Source organism: Sinohyriopsis cumingii, unplaced genomic scaffold, assembly GCF_028554795.1.
Source record: "Sinohyriopsis cumingii isolate HCF-2022 unplaced genomic scaffold, ASM2855479v2 utg001414l, whole genome shotgun sequence".
In the NCBI taxonomy this organism is placed as follows: Eukaryota; Metazoa; Mollusca; class Bivalvia; order Unionida; family Unionidae; genus Sinohyriopsis; species Sinohyriopsis cumingii.
Window position 1 is genome coordinate 470,332 of NW_028315997.1, and position 22,022 is coordinate 492,353.

General features: G+C 36.3%; 1 long non-coding RNA gene across 1 annotated transcript; it reads left to right on the forward strand.

The window, feature by feature from the left end:
• The first annotated feature begins 192 nt into the window (after positions 1-192).
• LOC149772520 (uncharacterized) lies at positions 193-17,253 on the forward strand. The gene is made up of 4 exons (XR_016417686.1): positions 193-321; positions 5,180-5,242; positions 11,358-11,456; positions 13,556-17,253. It is a non-coding gene; the product is annotated as an uncharacterized LOC149772520 (long non-coding RNA).
• The last annotated feature ends 4,769 nt before the right edge of the window (positions 17,254-22,022 follow it).

A 22,022-nucleotide genomic window follows, 5' to 3' on the forward strand; every position in this document is an offset into this window, starting at 1 on the left:
TCCATTGAATACGACAACTAGTATGTACAAATTGATGTAAATAAGTCACATAAAAGGATTAATGATAAAAATAATTTTTTAAATTTAATGTAAAAGCTATTTATCAAATTTATTATCAGGTTCTCCAGCTAGGGGCCGGTCATTGTAATGTCATGTTTTGTAAGCGTCTGTCGACTATGATCAATCGTAGACTTTGAAGGTATTACCGTGTAAGATAGATAGTAACTTACCAGATAAATATTGTTACTTGCTGGGGCTTAGACGACGACAAGAGAAGACATTCGAATTTAACCAAATAGAGCGCATATTCAGGAGCATGGTGTATGAACGTATTATATTTTGAAGCAATAATTGATAGGCTGAGTTCAAATCCTAGCTGGGGCCCCGAGCGACCGAGTGGTCTAAAGCGTTTTCCGTTACCGATCACTACCATCTCACCTCTGTGTGCGTGGGTTCGAGTCTCGGATTCGGCCAATGTGTTATGTGAGAAAGCTTGCCAGTAGCTTCTCGAGGGTCGGTGGTTCTTTCCGGGGATTTCCCGGGTTCTTCCTCCACCATTAATACTGGCCGCCATGTATAGCTTATCATGTGCTGAAAAATGGCGTTAAACCCTACAACAACAACAACAACAACAACAAATCCTAGCTTTGACCTGAGTTTCAACTTTAAATGGTTCGTGCTGCTGGAATAGTCGAGAACTCGCCTTGGGATTACTCGCCCCATGAATAGTCCTACAATGTAAGACACTGCACAAGTTGGTTTTGTTTTAGTGCTAGTCCTGACGCCCAAAACATAAATATCAGCGTCATGTTCTTAAATGCCGGAGTAGCTCCATGGAGAACCTGTCCCTTGGAGAAATCATCATTCCAGGTGTCAGGAAAAGTTGCCCCGAAGATCATAGATACTAATTTAGAGGTATCGTCCAATGATGGATACCGCTTTATATGATCGCCTCTTGAATTGTTCAGTTACCGAATAACCGAGATACATCATGCTACATGTCTGAGGCATGATGCTCCAGTGCTAGACATCACTATAAGCTGCCACATGCAGACATATCATATACACATACATACATCATTTAGGACTTAAAGGAGACTAGAAATCAAAATTTTCCTTTTACGTATGTAATTCTCTACAGATTTTAATTCGACTGCAATGTTTATAAATTAAATATCGTAAGCGGGTAGTGATTATATTGCGTGGAAGATACTACGATTCCGTAAATTGGCGAGTTTTTCCGAGTTTTGATGAGACGACAGATCACGTGGTACCGTGACGCTATACTAGCCAGTCCTCGAATACAAACATAAACATTGGCGAGTGAGGCAGACAGGAGACCACATTTGGGTTGCACATTCAAAAGTTGAACCTGCAGTCTGATATAATAGTTTATGTACTGTACTGGTAAGTGCTAAAAGAAATTTGTTAGGCACAGGCCCGGGCTGGTGACTTAAATAAACTAAAGTCCTGAATGAAATTCCACAAGCCCGGACAGTTCATACCTGTCAACTCTCAAGCCGGGAGAAAAACCTCCCGATTTTGGGGGGTATTTCCTCATTTACATCCCGATCTCGTAATATCTCTCAATTTTGCGCAGCGAAGTCCCAATTATTACATTATGTCTGTCAATTTTCATTTGTCAGAAGAAAAAAACCCAACCCAAACCATTTTTAAATATAACGTATGCAATCCACAGTCGAAACTGCCACACTGCTGACATCATAGCGATATGACTGAAAAACTGTTAAAGCTACGTTAAAAATTCAAATCACATGCACACGTGTCTAAACCCGGCACTGGACGAAATAATTAATATCATACAACAGTTTTTTTCTTCTTTTTTTCTTCTTCAGTAAATAGAACGTGAAGATTAAACATTATTCAAGTAAATTTCAGATTTTTTAAACAACTGCAACGGTACTATATTAAAAAAATAATTAAAAGAATAAAATTGTCACCAGTTAGCTTAAATGAATGATCACGTTGAAATTTTCTCTGCAAACAAAATCGCATCTCCATTTCCGCCAAAGAAACTCTGCCAGTTAACACCTGACATTCCTCTACCGTATATGAAAAGTTTAATTACCATGATTAAATTGCAAGGAATAAAACAAAATATACCATGCAGTATATGTGGCCCTAAAGAACTAATTCTGATTAAATATTTTATTCTGCAAACAGTGTTACATGCATTAAGACTTAAACCTAAGGAAAAAAGGTGGGGCATAAAACTGAGAAAAACAGTTGCCACATGTACGGTAACTTGTGACTGCAAATTTGAACTGTTAAAATGAAGTCCATGGCATCGTAAGTAACAACAAAATAGGCATCGTTTATTTGGTATTGCTGATTGCTGATGCTTACACATACACACACTGTTGAACATGGTTTCTTTGAAGTATGTCCGATCACAAGATCAATGCAAGGATAAGGAGTATGTTCATTAGTCACACCGGCTGTATTGTTTGCGTACTTAAATCAAAACTTTAGCTATTTTGCAATTTAGCCAGAACTCACCAGAATATGCAAAAGGGGCTTGTCATGGGGGAATAATAAGGCGTATCACAGCGAGAAAAGGCACGTCAAATGGGCGGTCGCACATTGGGGCAAGGGGGGGGGTCAATAGCTCCCCCCCCCGTTCTATTGTCAGACAGTTAATGTGAAACTTTGACCTTTTTTTTTTAATCGCTGCTTTTTAAACTGCCCAAGGAATAGTTTTATATCAGTTCCAATTAATACAGATTACCGTTTATGCAAACTACATGTATACAATGCATTTTTTTTAAAATTATTTTTTATAAGATTACTGAAAATTGTGTTTTCTCGAAACACGACAGGTTTAGAATCTTATTTTTAGCAAAGCTTCCATTTGATTAAAATCAAATCTAAATTTCACCTAGGACAGTGGTGATTTGATTTAGATTGTGCCGTGTTAAGGCATGTATGTCAACATCTTGAAAATACATTTACTCATTTCACCAGCACGATCAAAGTTTCCTCAGGCAAACAATTTTTGTTTCGACAAGCCTGACGGGCACCTCACTTTGAATACAGGATGCGCCGGAACTAAAACCAGAAGGGGCCCAGGGTGTCGGGCTATCAGATTTGTTTTTAGCACTGCTGTTTTAGATAAAAGATACGTGGATTGATTGTTGTATTTTGTGGTCACTTACTCGTCCTTCTGCCTATTTTCGAAACTCACACGTTTAACTCTTTTCCCAGGATTTAAAGTGTCCAAAGGTATGTCTGGAACAGCGCCAACTTTTAGTCTAGGCCTTGCATTTATGTATCTTTGAGCTGCTATTTTGTCATGATCCCTCTCGTAACATTCCTTTGAGAAATGTAACGAGCACATAGTGCTGTATGGTGTTGCTTTGAAATCGACTCGTTTGTAATAATGCACCTATTCTTTCATGATGCCTTTATCTTTCGGAAAAGAAAAAAAAAATATGTCCACAGGCTTTTCTTAATGTTCCATTACACCCGTAAGCAACGCAAAACGGTATTGTCTTTTACTCTGGCAACTCCCACTTGGGCTGCTGGAGTCGCTACTATGACGTCACATCCCGAAAGTAACCGAATAGGCGCGGAAATTTTGCATACGAGGTCACGGAAATTCAGCTCCTAGAAGATAGGCCAATATTTAAATATTGGCATTACGGTCGCAGATGATACTTCAGAATAAGGTTTTCTGCTATAGTACTTTTATTATTATTCTATATTTCCATTGGTTTCTGGTCTCCTTTAATCATGCTTAAATTCAGATATACCCCCCACACACACACACACCTGTTCATTTCTATAGCAAGTGTTTACTTATGCCCTGTGTATGTTGGACTATTATTGCCGGTCATTGCAGAATAACTTTTTGCTGTTGTTGATTGTGTTTATATAGTACAAGTCACATTGGACATGTAGGCATTCAGCACCAACTATTTCAGTAATTGGTGCCATTTTTTATACTTTGATTCTACATACCTTTGAGTAGCAAGTATTCACTTCATTTAGATTCTTATACATCCATAGTCCTTTGGAAGGACATTATTACGATGCCCCAAGAGGTCCCAGCAGCAAAATCAATATTAAAGTACATATATATTTTGACAAAATGAACCTAAAGGTGTGATCCAGTATAATCTGGATTGAATGGTGCACACTATGATGTCACAATGAAAGCTACACATATTGACAAACAAATTCGTACTACCCTCAATTGTGATGATTACACTGGACATGCTCTTATTTTGACCCAAGTTCAGTACATGGCCACAATTGTAAAAGTCCATAGCGATAGCTATTTGTCTGGGAGATTCATGGAGACAGTTAAGGTGCAGAGCATTCAGTAATTAGAATTGAATAGACTTTGGTTAAATAAAATTAGTGTTAAATTTTAAAAGAATTTATATTTAATTAAAAATGGGTAAATGTGCATACATGACCCATGTGACTTGTACTATAGTAATGTCACCATTGTGTGGTGTTATATCATTATATCAGACTTGTTTGTTTGAAACTTACCAAAAACAAGATAACATAATAATCTTTGTGGTATCCTGGATAGTAACAACTTAAGTACAGCCTCATTTATTTCAGCATATATCTGATAATTTACCTCATAAGCTTTGTCTCCATCCCAAAAAAACATTGTAACTGTCTATTTAACTTATTATTTAAATGATCCCAATTATTTTCATTGGAATTTAATATTTGCCTCATATTTTTAGTAATAACGAAATTATATCACCAAATACCCTTTTTTATAGAAACAAACCTGGCTTAGAATAACTTAAATATGAGTATCTGAAGGCATCACTCCATCTGTTTGTCCACTAACTTCACAGATGTGCATCAGCACCCCTACCCCCTCAATCAACTATGTAAGATGCTTTTGAGGTGTAAAATCCAGCGCTTTTTTATTTCTACATGCAATGTTACCTACGTTTTAAGCTTCACCTGCTGGAGCTTATGCAACTGGTACATGAAGCAAATTGGTGATAACTATGCCAGTATTTATCGACAATTTCATCTTCTTTGAGAATTGATATTATTAATGATAACTGATTGATTTCTTTGTGAACACTTAAAGTATAAATTTTACAGTCTTAATCAGTATACAAGTAAGATCTCTCACTTCTCCAGAGAAGCTCTCTAACTCTATCTCTCTTTCTCTCTTCAGTCAGCCTGGAGTGAATTCACCAACCAACCTAGGGCTAGTTTTCCCTAAGCAAGTTCTCCATTGGTAAGTTCTCCATTCGCCAAATACATGCCACATGACATAAGATGCAACATTTAGTCCAGGGTATATAAATGGATCGTTTTTGATGACCCTGTATTATTAATATTTGCATCTTTAATATATTTTATTTCTTTCAAACACATATTATCTGCAATAATACACTTATAAGTAATAATTACAAAAATTATCCCCAAAAAATTACAATACAATACTTAGTGAAGTTTTTTACAGATTTTTTTTATGTTACAACAGAGTTGTTTTCCCCTTAGATTAAAATATTTAAATGAAAGATTTCATTATGTATGGTTTTCAATTAGATTAATTATTCCGAAACTATTTGCATATCCGCCCATATGTAGAGATGTCAAAATTTTGGGAAATTTCTACCAGGTACCTGTCAGTCCAAACAATCAGTTACCTGGGTACCCAATCAATGAAAATTGTATTAAATGTTAACCTGAACTGCTTTGTTGTAGGTTCACATGTGCTAACCCCCTATAAAGGTATAAGCATAATTATTACTAATATAAGCAGCAAAAAAGCATAATCTGAGCATAAAAAGAGCAATATACACCACTCCCTTGATAACTCGTGCACCACAGGTCCAAAAACAGACTGCACTATAGGCAAGGGTGTAATTTATTGAGGGACCTCCATAACTATATGAAATGATGCCACCCTTGCTTGACACTGTGAAAGCCTCTAAGGGGGTAGGGCTAGCTGGTATGTTTAATGGCTGAATACTCATTTTAAAATCTTGTTGGCAATAACTGTCAATAAAGTGCTTTGTCTAATTAAGTTATTTGCTTTTATGTAAAAATGACCTTTATAGTCAAGATGCCCAACCACTGAGAGATCGATAACAATTCCAACAGGTTTCAATTACCAACTTTGATCACGATTTCCTCTGTTCAACAAATACGGGTCAGATTTTTGGTACTTTCTAGTAAAATAAAATGGGCTCTACAACTGACCCCATGTTATAAGTGGGTCTGCTACTTACCTGGATCGGCGGTTAAAAGTTTCGTCTCAAATCGTCTAAATTCATTTTGATTAGTAGTTACACTGCATTTACAGTTTGTCTTGGGACACCGTTTCGGGGGTGGGGGGGCCAAATATAACATTTATATGCTTTGTAATTTTCGGATCTTGCTCCACTATAATTTTTTCAACATCTTATGCTAACAGCTGCCTCGCTTGGCACTCAGCATTAAGAGGTTAGTGTTAGGATTGGTCGGCCTGGTGTCAGGATAATGTGACTGGTTGGGACATCATGCTACCTGTCAGCGGCATGATGCCCCATTGCTAGACATTGCTATTAAACTGTCACACTGCAGACATCATAATGATATGACTTAATTTTTTTGAAAGCTACGTTAAAAATCCAAATCACACACACACACACACCTGTTTTTCATTCATTATCCTTTCCATGGTATTGGACAAAATATTTATTTTTCTTTATGGCAGCATGTCGTCATGTGAGCTAACGGTAATTTCGTTATGGATGGGGGGCCCACAAATTTATCTTCCCCTGTATGTTTTCAGACACCTAATTGAAGAATTTTTAATGTCTTTGGGTGACAAAAAAAGTAATTATTTGTTGCTGCCTGAAAACATACTGTAAATACCGCAGTACAATAGTAGAGACAAAAGAAATTGATAGATTATTTATGCGTAACACTCACTTTAACTAGTCTACATGTCTACAGTAACTTTCATGAATAGTTGTAAAGTCCAAATGATGATTGTTGTATTATACTCGACCTGCCATGGTTCGTCCCTCAACGGCAGTCCAGAGCAACATGTTTTTAAGTTTAACAAAATCCCTCTCCTAACATTTTTCAGTCGTATAACATCCATCAGTCACATCTATTCATCCCAGTTTGGGGGTTTATTTTATTGCCACTAAAACACTTGTGTGTTCATTAGTACTTTCAAGACTGGACTATTGTAACTCAATTCTGTCTGGTTCATCTCAATATCTACTCCAGAAACTTCAAAAAGTTCAAAACACAGCTGCTCGGATCATACTTAGAGTACCACGATCAGAGCACACCTCCCCGCAGCTCTGTACCCTACATTGGCTATCCATTCGATCCAGAATCAAACACAAAATTTGTTCTCTGTGCTATGTTTCACTGTCTGACTCTAGTCCAACATACCTATCCGATCTCACCCATGTGTACACACCAGCAAGATACTTATGCTCCTCTTCTGATAATCATATACTCATTATTCCCACTATGAAAACAAAGTCATATGGACATAGTTCTTTTGCATACCAGGGCCCAGCAATGTGGAATGAATTGCCCACTGAAGTTAGACACAAAGACAGTGATCACATTCAAGAGAGCTCTCAAAACTCACTTATTTCAACTGCAAGAACAAACTTAAAGTCCTAATAATGTTTCCTACCTGAAATATTCTCAGCATGTTTTTTATTTTTTAATTTTTTTTTAATTTCATGGTATTTGTTTTTGTAATAATATTATTATATGTTTTTTATCTTATAGGTGTTGTCTAATGTTGTAAAGCACTTAGAGCTTCTAAAGATTAGATTATTATTATTATTAATGTCTGGCACCATTTATTTTCAATCTAGACTGGTTCATTATGTATGTAGTATAAAAATAGAATGAATCTGACAAGTTGTTTCGATACGAGAAACCCGTCTGTTTTCTTGGAACTGTTTCATATAAAAAAATCACGCAAAAATTACACATTTACACATGTGAATTTTTATTTGAATTTTTTTTCTCAGTTTTATAAAATAACATTATTTTACCCTTAATTTTAAACATTTCATTGAAAAATTTCATTCTGTATAGTTTGTTAAATTTTTCCTAACATGAAATAAGAAGTGTATGTTATGGTAACCGCATTTTTGTGTTACATTTGCCGTGACAAAAAAGTCTGACTTAGGTTTCCTGAGCAGCGTCCCTGACTTGAACAGCTAACACTCACTCCAGGGCCACAAACTTGAGGCAATAATGGCATTTAGTTAAACTGGGCATTTCTATTGCGCTTTCTTTTATTTGAATTGTAGTACATATTTTAATCTTATTTCATCAAATCAGTACATACTGTTGCTGTTGACGAGAGGTATTGACGAGTTGATGTCATCTGGAACTCAAAACAGGTGCATTTAGGTCGTGAGAAAAGTGGCACACAATCTGAAATATCAGCGTTGATTCTTAAATAGGTCGCATGAGAAAGGAGAGAAGTGTCCTCCCTTGTATTGTTATATAGTACATGTATGATAAGTAAATTGTAAGGAACCATACGAGCCCCTTTGATGATGAATAAATGAGCACACAACACAATCTTCAAACTTAAATCATTTTTCTGTGTCTCGATTTGAACTTGGAAAACGTATTTTTTTTAATGGGTACCCGGTTGTACATTATTTTACCTAGGTTATTATCAATGGGTGAATACCTGTGTACCTGTTAGCATCTTTACCCATTTGTTTGTAACCTCTACCAATTTTAAAAACAAAAGGCATCAAGAATATAAAAAATTCACAAAAGTTTGTCATTTCATTCAATGTTTTATAATTTCTAACCTGATTGACACCAAGGGATCCCTAACACTGTCTGATTATTGGTATTTCAATGCAAACAGGAGCTTCTGATGTAAATAAACAGACTGCTCGGTGTCCATTTCTTATTTCTAGAATAGTCTATTTCAAAGCTGTGTCTATATCCAATATTTGCAATTTCTAGTTTTAATATTTCTAAAACAAATTGAACACATAAATAGGAAGAACTCTTGTATACATTTGTTCAAAGAGATGTAAATCAAAAATTTACGGGGGGCCCCGAGTGGCCGAGTGGTCTAAAGCGATCTTCGTTACGGATCACTACCATCTCACCTCTGTCTGCGGCGGTTCGAGTCTAAGATTCAGCCAATGTGGGCATGTGAGAAAGCTTGCCAGTAGCTTCTCGTGGGTCGGTGGTTCTTTCCGGGGTTTTCCGGGTTCTTCCTCCACCATTAATACTGGCCGCCATGTATAGCCTATCGTGTGCTGAAAAATGGCGTTAAACCCCACAACAACAACAACAACAACAAAAATTTACGGAATTTTTTGATTTCAAAGAGGATGAACTACATCACATACATTGCTTGAACATTGACTGGCCTAAGGAGATATGGTGACCATGTTGCTAGAGATTCAAAATCAAAATGCGTGTGATTTGGATTTTTAACGTAGCTTTAACAATTTTTCAGTCATATTGCTAAGATGTCTGCAGTGTGACAGTTTATAGTGATGTCTAGCACTGGGGCATCATGCCGCAGACATGTAGCATGATATCCCACCCAGTCACATTATCCTGACACCAGGCCGACCAGTCCTAACACTAACCTCTTAATGCTGAGCGCCAAGCGAGGCAACTGTTTGTACCATTTTTTAAGTCTTTGGTATGACTCGGCCGGGAATCAAACCCATGACGTCCTGCAGCCGAGACGGATGCTATAACCACTAGGCCACCAGAGCGGTGATTGAAAATGCCAATAAGTTGACTGTTTGGGAACCTTTAGTAACGATCAGATTAAAAATTATAAATCAAAGAAAGAAATGACTACGTTCAGTGCATTTTTTATATTCTTGATGCCTTTTAATATTAAAAGGTGGTAGAAACAAATGGGATGGTGCAAGAATACTATAACATGGTATAAAAAGTGTATATTATAGTAACCAAGTTTTGCTTTGCCTTTGCCATCAAAACAATATCCGTCATGGCTTTCCTCAAAGAAAAAGATAAAGAAAACCAACACAACCATATGCCCTGACTTAAACAGCCAACACTCGCTTCAGAGCAACAAACTTTTTGCAAATATGGCATTAGTTAAACTGGACATTTCCATTTTGTTTTCTATTATTGTAATCGTGGTACATATTTATATTTTATTTTGTCAAATATTTCCTAATCAGCACTTACTATCAATATCAAAAAAGGTGTTGATTCAGTTGGTGACATAATGATTTTGAAACAGGGATGTGAGGTTGCGAGAGAAATGGGTAACAAATCAAGGACTGGTGCAAAGTTAAGACAGTCGATGATACTGTGCAGATGTACACAAAACACTGCAGGAAATAAACAGTAAACAGGTGACATTATGTAAGAAATCCACTTTCAAACTTCTAATACAGTTTTTTTGCCAACTAGTTTGAATGTAACGTAAAAAGATTTGTTTGTTTTGAGTGAAGAACAGAAAAAGATCATCGATTGGATTTGTTACTCATTATATTTACTCAGTATCTATTTTAAAATGTCTGTTTCTGGAGGAGATAAAGGACTGTAACATTGTGCAAGTTTTAAAAACAGTTACCTGCATAAACCTGAAAGACTAACATGCTTAAGCAATTAAGCCAGTTTCATGATCATCCAGATGTAGTGTTCAAAAGCTAAGATAGGTCCAAATTTAGCATTTAGAATTTGGATAATCACATTACTTAAATAATCATGCTAAAAAACTACTTACTAAGCCTGCCTTTTTTTCATTAGCAAGGTGTAACAGCATTGTCTTACCAGAGGTCTCTGTTCTATCAAATCAGTTGGCCATTTTAATGCATGTTTTTTTTTTACAGATGTTAATTATAGATATGATAATCATGTTTCCTGTTAAACTTCAAAGTGTGTGTCCTGCAATATTACTGTACGTCTTTGTGCAAACATTTAGAGATAGAAACAGAACTCTTGGATATTATGATTATTAAAAGAGATCTCAAAGATAAGGAAAAATGTTGCTGTAAAATGTAATCATTTGCAACAGTTAGTATATTTCGCAGTTCAGGTATGTGGTAACCATATAGATAGCTTTACGTAAATTATATACTTGGTGGCCAGTTCAATAGACTTTCTAAATGTGGCGTAAATTGTCTTTTCCAATTAAATTGAAAAGGAACTATTGAATAGCCTTGGTGAATAAATATAAATATATATAATAAAACAATATTAGTTGTACATTCCTTTGTCAACCTATCCAGATATCAGTCATGGCTTCAATATTGTGGCCATACATTGATTTAACTATAGGATGGACAATGTATGTATCTTTTTTCTCCATTAATGATCAAGATGTTCATGTATTACAATTTGTTTTTATTTAGCTGAACACTGGCATTTTGTTTTGGGAGAATATCCCCTGGGCTGACAGTGTCCACCATTGTGCCGAATCTGCAAGTGGATTTAAAGTTCTGTCATGGCAGGTTAGTGAAAAACCTATCAACAACAATTTTATTTTAATGCTGATGGATCTCACTTTATTAAAATGATAGTTTTATTTCCTTTTCTTATTCTTTTTAAAAACATTGAATATACCATAATTATAGTATACATTGGGACAGCTTAAATTAATTTTTAAAATAATGTTTTGGTGAACTGTTTGTTTTTATGAGTTTTAGGTTGTGGGACAACTTTTAAATCACTCAAAAAGTACATGTCAGTGAACGCACTCAAATTTAAAATGTATTAAAGTGTGTTCTTGAGATAAAACACTTTTATCCACTGCAGCATCTTCTCATCAACCCAACCATTCTCCTGTACACATTCGATCCATGCTTTCGATGCATGAATGTTTTTAGCTTCTTCGTGCTGTTAAAATTACCACTGGTGACAACTCATCTCCTGAAGTGGAAACTGCAAAGACTAAAGTAAGACATTTTGTCTGCGCAGTTCATGAAAATTTTCACTTTTAAGACTGGCCTGATTGCTGCGAAACTGACGGGTTTCTTGTCATTGTTCTTGAATTAAATATGTTGAGAATTATATGTTCTGTCTGTATCTGTCTTTCATTTAATATTATTTAATTTTTGTACAACAACATTAAAAAGAAGTTTGTTGTTGATCTCAGATGATTATTGGACTTCTGATATCGTTGTTGGAGTTGTGAAGTCATCTGACAAGTAACACAAATGGCTGAATTCATCTGACTAGTAACACAAATGGCAACTACCGGGTCATGTTTCATCTATGGTGTAGTTTTGTCTACTCTGTCCACGGATTAAAGACATAATGATTATAATACTTGCCATATTTGCCATTTTTAAGAAAATAAATAATTTTCCTATCGATTATATAACATAGTTTAAATTTGCTAGGCCTGCTGGTAAGTGACTACCATATGCCGCTACCACACAGTGGCAGCAAATTCCTAATTTTTTTTTATGCAATTGCTCGGACCTCACACCTGAACCTAGGAAACCAAATGTAAAAAATAGGATTTGTATATTCATAGGAAATTTGGATTAGAAAACGGACTGCTTTTCATTTTAAGCCAAATTTTGTTGTCCAAAATTTTGAATTGCTTAGCTGAACTTTGGTGTGAAACTATTACACAGTGATATGTAGCTTGAAGCATTGGTTTCACATCTTAAATAGAACACAGGAGAAATGGGAAATTGTCATCCCTTTTATTATATATTCAAAAACAAAACGAGCCCCTGTATCAGTACAGGTTTGGGGACTGGTTTATCAATTACAAGAAGACAATTTGATTTTAAAGAAATTCATTTGTTTATGCAGCAGTTATCATTTTGAAGGCTTTTTTTTGAAAATTTAAATCAACCCTTTTTGTAAATGGTTTTAAATGATTGATGTTAAACTAGATCATCTTAATGAGTTTAGGTCATTTGAAAAATTTTGTTTAGGTTTTTGGCACAGGTAAATTTAAAGTTAAACTGTTTTCATTTCAAGAAAAGATTCTAATACTTAGCTTTTATTTTATTTTTCTACTGTGATAGGAAATGTTTACATTGTATAACATGCATATGTTCATTATGTTGTTTCCACATAACAACATAGTGCAGGTCAGCATGGTAAAATTAGAATTTGTATTCTGTACAATGAAATGACTTTACATGCCAATTTATATGAGTATAGTCAAACTTTATTTTGTGTGATACATTTCATGGTTTTGCACATGCTCATCTTTTCTGACTATTTTGGAGAGTCTTGAATGATAAACAGCTTTAGATTTAGAAAATGCATGTTTTATAATCCAAAATGTTCTTTAATTCCATTCAGTAATGGTCATATGTGAATCTTGAACAAAGTAATTTCATCATGGAAATGACCTGAACATTTATCTTTTGAAAAGCATGGGAACCATGTTTGTAACTACTGCTTTTACAGTTGACCAGTGAAGGTAAAATCTGAAATTTAGATTTGATCAATTTTTCCATCACTATGCTAGAATTAGTATAAATAATAAGCTATTATATTTTTTTTAAATGCAGCATGGGTAACATGTATATACTTTTCCTTTTGCAGTAACATTATAACTGTTGAAACTGTTCTGTCATTGTAGGTATTCTGCTGTCCTGGTTGTCCTGTGAAATTCACTAACAAAGACTTTATTTTGAACTATTAATTGTGCAGACATGTTCCTGATAGAATGAAAATGGAGATAATTTGTATGTTTCTTGAAGCATTTATTGCAAAATCTGAAATAACTGCAGACCTGTTTACCCTTCATATTTTACCGTATTTGTACAGAATAAAGTCCCTTGGTATGGTCATTGATTGGAAAATACGATTTGAGGATGCATTTATTATTAATATTTTTGAATTAATTTGTAAGTGGTTTTTATTCCATTTTGTTTTGTTGTATCATCTCTTCAATCCGCGTCTGTGTCTGCAGTCTGTGCCACATCATTGATTTTAACATTCTCCACATCCGGTTGTTTAAACAAAGAAAATTGTCGATGATAAGAAAGTTTTAGCATGAAAATAGAAAGTCTAAAAATAGAAAGCAGCATTTTCTACCAGTCTATAATACTCTGAGCCATGCCTTAAACCATCGTCTGAAAGAGAACTTAGACTTTTCCTGTGCACATGGTGGATGGAATGACTGTTCATGGCATGTGGAATCAGAAAATCATGCAAAATTGGAATCATTAGTGAAGGGAAATATAAATGTTTTGTCAATGATGAAGGGAAAGGAAGTCAGTGATCAACACATATTTCAAAAGCAAATAACACGGGCTGAGGCGATTCTCTGTGAGTTTATCATAAATATGAATTTGTCATTGAGCACAGCTGACAAGTTTACAGAAGCAATGACAAATATGTTCCCAGATTCCAAAATTGAACAAGGTATTTAGAAGCAGTCCATTACTGTAAATGTTAACAAAGCTGATATCAGATTTTATGAAATAAATAAGATTGCCTTCACATATCTAGATGAACTTATTATTTTCTGAGAGGATGGGTGGTGGTAACAATTTATGTCATAATGTTTTGTATTAAGTCTTCCTTAACCATGTAAAATGTAGAGATTTGGCTTTATTTTAAATGTTACGGATATGTATGAAGCTGAGAAAACAGATTTTCTAGAGAAAGTAACAGAGGTAAATAACAGCATGAATTTGGGTGTGTGGAGGTATTCCTTTGTGGGTTTTTATCACTGTAATATAGACATGTTTAAGTCAATGGTCAATATCTGCAGATTTTGCTTAGAACACAGAGGTGCCTGAATATCAGTGTCTTTACAAACTAGGAGTTATTTACAGAATAGTGTGGGGTGCCGAGTGATCTAAAGCGCTCTCCGTTATGGATCACTGACATCTCACCTGTGTCTGCGTGGGTTTGAGTCTCGGATTCAGCCAATGTGTGTATGTGAGAAAGCTTGCCAGTAGCTTCTCGTGGGTCGGTGGTTCTTTCCTGGGTTTTCCCGGGTTCTTCCTCCACCCTATATACTGGCCGCCATGTATAGCCTATCGTGTGCTGAAAAATGGCGTTAAACCCTACAACAACAACAACAAAATAGTGTATCATCAGTAGGTCGTGCAGTACTACATAATGGTAATTATAGTGTATTTATAGTGTCTACAGTTTGTGCCCTGTTTCATAGGTGATATGTGCTAAGATGCTAGAAACACTGAATGAAAATACTGACAGACACTGCTTAAAATACTGACAAGAAAATGTATGGGTAAACAAGTCTGTAACTGTTCAAAATTAGCCCAATTAATTTGCTTCTTCTGGGCACCATAAATGCATTAGAATTTTATTGTATTATATATTTGGAGTTTTCTGTGACACAAAGTTTTATTGGTTGCATTTTTGAGTATAAGTACAAAAGTATTTTTTTTTCTTAAAGAACTAATCAGCTCTTTGTTTCCTCCATATCAACTTTTTTGAATAGAATGTAAAAATGTGAATTATTAATTTTGAAACAATACAATATCGATGTATTATGTATTATATATATATATATATGTGTTACATAAAAGTGTGAACTAAAAATATTTATTTTGGGTCCTTGGGTTATGGCTGTCATCACGAGTTTTGAATAAGGAAAACTTGTACTACTTCACTATTTTCCTATTTTTACTGAAAACCCTACTTAACTGTAAATTCAGTTGTGCATTTTTTTAATTAATAAAACAGATTCTTGTAAAACTCCATTTGGCTCACATTGTATTTATTGATCACTCAATCTAAAAATCACCCACAACATCTTTATCAGATTTGACTTTTTCACTGAAACATTTTAATTGACATGTATTGTGCTTTGGACTTTTTGATTTGTAAACAGTGCATCTTTCCTTGTGATAACCTGTCCTGCAAACAATCCACTGGTTTTTGTTGATATCAGGGCCATCTCTTACATGCATTACAAGCTGCAGTTGTTTGATCTTTGTTGGCATCGTACCACAGAAACTTCTGCAGCCAAGAATCTTTGAAGTTCCATTTCTTTATTTATCATATTCCATGTTAAAGTCAGGTTTAGTTTTAAGCCTTTTTTTAATATAACATTTTATTCAACTTTTCTTCATCTTGCACAGGCTTTATAAGAAAACAATCCATCCAGATGCATTCTGTGGAAAAGCCATCATAGTCACACATAAAATGGTTTCAAGGAATCAATTGACTGGTTCAAAACAGCAGATTCCTTGGGGGAAAACCCTATCCTCCAGTCAGTGAAATTTGTTCTTGTGTAAAACAGCACTGTCTGCTTCCATTGTTTGTATCTACAAAACCTGTGGCTGCTTTCAGCCCTAATCAATACATTGCAGTAAATAGACAATGCACTGGTATTGTACATGCTGGTAAGAATGAATGACATTTGACCAAGTCATATCAGAGACTTATAAAAATGGTACTAGCAGCTGCCTCGCTTGGCGCTTAGTATTAAGAGGTTAGTGTTAGGACTGATCGGCCTGGTGACAAGATAATGTGACTGGGTGGGGCATGATGCTACATATCTGCGGCATCATGCCCCAGTGCTTGATGTCACTACAAAATGTCCCACTGCAGATATTATAGTGATATGACTGAAAAATTTTTAATGATGCACTGAAAATCTAAAACACTTACACTTAATGTCTTTTTTTCATTTATTTTCATGATTGTTAACTGACACAACAGTTGTGGTATTAATCGACAAAAAACTTAATAGAGAGTCGGAAATCTTTTCATTTCTTTGATGTAATAGATTTGATAGCTGTTCCAGTTCAGAATATTTCCGTATATTGGACAGTTTGTTTTCCTTTTATTTATTATTGTCTTCCAGTAATAATTCTAGAGTGACTGCGTGTCAGTTCCTACTGGACATGATGACATAGTTAATGGGTCTCACTGCTCTGCTCCTTAAACTGCAGGTAGTCTACTCAGTATTAGGTTTTTTTCCCCTCCTTTCATCATGGTATATAGTAATTCTTTTGTTAACCCCAAACTTTTATGTACATTTCAATCACATCAATAAATGGGTCTTGATTTTGCTCTGTTATATGATGTCCACGTGAAATTGACCAGAGCTATTTGCCCTTCAAATATTGACCCACTGTTTCTTTTTCATGTTATCAGCTGTCATCTATTGTATCGGGTTTTAGTGAAACTCATCAAACGTCTTCATGAGATGAACATGTGTAAAACTTTATTTTCAATATTTGTATTTGAACCGCTCAATTGATGTTACCATTGTTGAAAATTATTAATGTTTTATAAATTCTTTTATGTTGTTCTTGTGGTTGGGAATACATAATAAAAGTTTCAAACAGCTATTATTTGTTTTTCTCACCCATGCAGCAGGAAAATATAGTTGTTTTGCTAACCTTACTTGTCTTATCTCAGACCACTCATCTCAGTCAAGGTGTCCACGTGTTCAGAAATACTTTTTAAAATAGAAACCCTTGTTGTCTTCTGCTGTGCCTGATGTAGTTCTTTTAAAATCAAACAATAACAAATATAGAACAAAAAACATAGTAACTTATGTCAATCCATCTTTGAGAACACACCATACAAAACCATTTTGAGAGAGACAGAGATACACATGCATATGATGTCAAGCTTTTTGAGATTCTGCTAGTTTGTTCCACGCATTGCTCGGTACATTTTCAGGTCAGCGTCATTAAATGTAGCTAAAGCTACCTAACTAGTTTTAGATACTTCGTGTGAAAAATATACTGTTTGCAACAATTATGACGCTGACCCGAAAATTTACTGTGCTACAGATAGGACAAAATTCTCAATGCTGTGTGAAATGAACTATGACAGAAAACATTATCTGTGCACACAGACTATAGACCTATACAAGTAGTGAAGGGGGACGATTCAGCCTCAATGGGAATTAGCATTACAGACCCCCCTGGGACGGTTTAGCCTCAATGGAAATTTAACATGGAGAAAAATCGTGGGACTGTTTAGCCTCAAGGGAAATTTAACATGGACTAAAAATCGTGGGACTGTTTAGCCTCAAGAGGAATTGAACATGGGAGTATGGGACTGTATAGTGTCAAAGGAACTTAAACAGGGTAGGACTGTATAGCGTCAAGGGAAATTGAACATGGGATTTTTTTTTTAAAAAAAAAAATTTAAAAAATGGGGTAGGCAATGGAAAGTCATTCTCGTTTCGAGACCTATGAGTGGCCCTGAAAAGGGCCTTTGGGTTTATGTTAATGTATCCATTAACATAAAGGGCACCGCATTGGTCTTCTTGTTCTTAGGCTGCGCCTCACTGTAGGACCGTAAATCAGCACTCTTTTGAGGCATCCTTGTCTTTCTACATAGATCCTACGTATCCACAGACTGGTGTCTGTCCTGTGGACAACGGTCCACTTGGATCGGACATACATTAGCATGTCCGTCCTAAACATCATTGAAGACACAAGGGTGGATGATTCAACTGTGGTCCACATCTTGAGGCGACGAGAACAGGTGAATCAATGCAGTGAACTGCGCTTATTTATAGGTAGAGGAAGGATTGAAACGGATTGAGTTCATTCACCAATCCGAACACGCGTTACAAAATTCAGTCAGTCCGCATCCAATCCAAAGAGAACAGTCTGTGACGTCACATGGTCTATATAGATTCGCTAGCGCCTGTGTGCAGTCAATCTATGCGACAGTGATTCAACATGACGGAAACTCAGAAAACAATTCATTGGGGTGCACCAGCAGTGGAGACCGCCCAAGGGAACCCGGACTTACTTTCAGAAGAGGTAAATTGGGTTTTTGTGGATTTTCTTACCTCGCAAGAATTTGTTCCGGAACCTTCGTCACCTTCATTACCGCAATTGGAGAATTTTAGACAGAGACAGAAAGAAGAATTGGAGAAATTTATACAACGACAAAAGGAAGAGGAACAAACTTTTCTCCTACAGCAACAGCAGCAAGAAGAAGAGGTAAGAAAAAAAACAACAAGAAGAAGAAGTAGCAGCAAAGAAACAAGAGGGTGAAAATCAAACGGTCACGGTACTGTTGGACATTTTAGCGGAGTTAAGAAGTCTGAAACAAATGTATCAGACTTCTTTATTACGACCGAAGAGAATACGACCTTCCCGAGCTAAACACGTCAACCCTGTGACTAAGCCTACCGTACCACCCTTAGTGATTTCAACCCAATCAACATCATCAACAGTACGCAGTCCAGAAGTAGGCCTTGGCCGTGGCAAAGGCTTAAGGCAGTTAAAATTGATTGCTTAAACTCACCCCTACACCAAAAAAAGGGCCCTTTTCAGGGCCACCCACGTCTCTCGAAAAGAGATAGCCTTTCAATTTGCCAATAACTCAAAAATCAACAAAAAAAACCCATTTTACCCCTATAGTACGTGTATATGAGTGCGTGAGTGTAGCTTCTTATTTTAAAATCAAAACTCAAAGACACTTACCTTATATAACACTGGTCAACAGTGAAATCATTACTGACTTGAAAAGGCCCTAATCTGTAGTATTTTGGTGTGCCGAACACGAATATAACCGTGAAAAATTTGTATTGGCTCTCGTTTTGAAGATATTCATATACCTCATTTTCTATGTTTCACTGTGTAAATTTCTCCAGTAGGACTGCAGCAACATACGGAATAATGATGTAACATTGCATAATACCATCATGCTCACATCATCCACAGTTGATTGCATCATTTTCTGATGCAATGCAATACTAATGCCATGCGGCTGCTGAAGTAAGTTGACGTCAGCAGTGTACTATACATGTGTAGGCCTATTATACTAATGCCAGGCGGCTGCTGAAGCTGACGTAAGCAGTGTACTATATAAAGCCCAATCAGATAGGTTCAGCATTTAAAATATTTTAGACGTTGTGCGAGACAGTTCAAGCTACTGTTACATAAAACTTATTATTTTATCCATTTACGTACAATAAAGAACAGTAATGCCTCGAAAGTGTGTTAATACCGCGGACAATTTTTGCTATATTTGTGGGGAAGTGACATTTGCCAACCAGAAGAAAAGTATCAATTCTCAAGTGAAGAAGGCATATCATCTTTACTTCGGATGCAAGGTTGGTGACCAAGACAAGCCTTGGGCTCCGCATATATGCTGTGCTACATGTACAACACAGCTTTCACAGTGGTTGAATTGCAAAAGGTCATCAATGCCGTTTGCAGTCCCAGTGGTGTGGAGAGAGCCAAGCAACCACCTAAATGACTGTTACTTCTGCTTGGTTCCTCCTCTTTCCGGCGGAATAACGAAGCGAAAGAAGTCGAGAATAGTCTACCCAAACATTCCGTCTGCATTGAGACCAGTTCCACATGGTGAGGGACTTCCTATTCCAGAACCTCCAGCAGAATATTCTCTTGATTCATCTGACGAAGACAAAGGTGAGTCGACCTGTTCTTCTCCTGGTCCATCAGCATGCAGTGATCCAGATTTTCACTGTGGTGCATCATCAACCCCACACAGAATAACACAGGAAGAACTAAATGACCTGATTCGTGATTTGGACTTATCAAAGAACAAGGCAGAATTGCTAGGATCAAGACTCCAACAATGGAATCTTCTAGAAGAAGATGTCACAATTACTGCATATCGAAAGCGCCACCAGCAATTGGAGCCTTTCTTCAGAAAGGAAGTAATTTGATATTCTGTTCCGATATTGAGGGCCTCATGAATGCTTTAAAAATCACTCATGACCCACAAGAATGGAGACTATTTGTGGACTCTTCGAAACTGAGTCTCAAGGCTGTGCTTTTGCACAATGGAAACATTCTTCCATCTATTCCAGTAGCGTATGCTGTCCACATGAAAGAGACATACGATAACTTAAAGCAGCTACTGAATTCCATTGAGTATAACAAGTACAGCTGGCACCTCTGTGGTGATTTGAAGGTAGTTGCCCTTTTAATGGGACTGCAGCAAGGATATACAAAATACATGTGTTTCTTATGCGAGTGGGATAGCCGAGCAAGGGAAATGCACTACATGAGGAAGGAATGGACTCACAGGCAGAATGTAGCCATTGGAGAGAAGAATATCCAACACCCAGCTCTGGTTGAGGCTCAGAAAATCTTGCTACCACCCCTTCACATCAAACTAGGTTTGATGAAGAACTTCGTGAAAGCCATTGACCGGACTTTGCCAGCATTCCGATACCTGCATGAAAAATTCCCTCGACTCAGCGAAGCAAAGATTAAAGAGGGAGTGTTTGTGGGTCCTCAGATTCGAGAGCTTTTCAAAGATGACCGGTTCAACAACTTGCTGGAAGGTGACGCGAAACAAGCATGGAATGCTTTTCGCCTAGTTTCTACAAACTTCCTCGGAAATGTTAGGGCAGAAAACTATAAGGAACTAGTAGAAGACATGTTGATGAAGTATAAGAAACTTGGCTGCAATATGTCTCTAAAGATTCACTTCCTTCATTCCCATTTGGATTTCTTTCCTAGCAACTGTGGTATTGTTAGTGATGAACACGGCGAACGTTTTCATCAAGATATCGCAACAATGGAACAAAGATACCAGGGAAAATGGTCCACTACAATGCTGGCTGACTACTGCTGGACACTCCTCATAGATGCTCCCGAACAGCTGTACAAGAGACAGGCGAAGAAATCTAAGATGTAGTCAATGACTTGATTTTTTATAGGTAGGCTATTACAGTTGACCTTTTACTATTGGAATGCATTTCGTTATGTAAACATTAATTTCTTGCAGATTACAAAAAAAAACTAGAGCCAATTTTGCAATTTGACTGTCATATTCGTGTTCAGCACATAAAAATTGATAAGAATTGACTAATTTTATTTCAGTAACATGACTTTTGTAAAAATTTGTTGTCCAGTGTAATTAATTTATTCTTTTATCCATAATTACAATCCAATTCACAATTCACAACAGAGCACTTTAAAAGTTCATACACTTCTTCTGTCTCATTGTTTAGTCTCTCTGTTTTTTAAATTTCTTCACCGTCACACTCTTTTCCTCTTCTTCCTCCTCGCTTTCTTCCCTTCTTCTTTTCTTCTCCTGTTTCTTTTTCTTCACCTGTCTGCTTTCTTCCTCTGAAGAATCCCTCTCTTCTTCTGAAGAATCCCTCT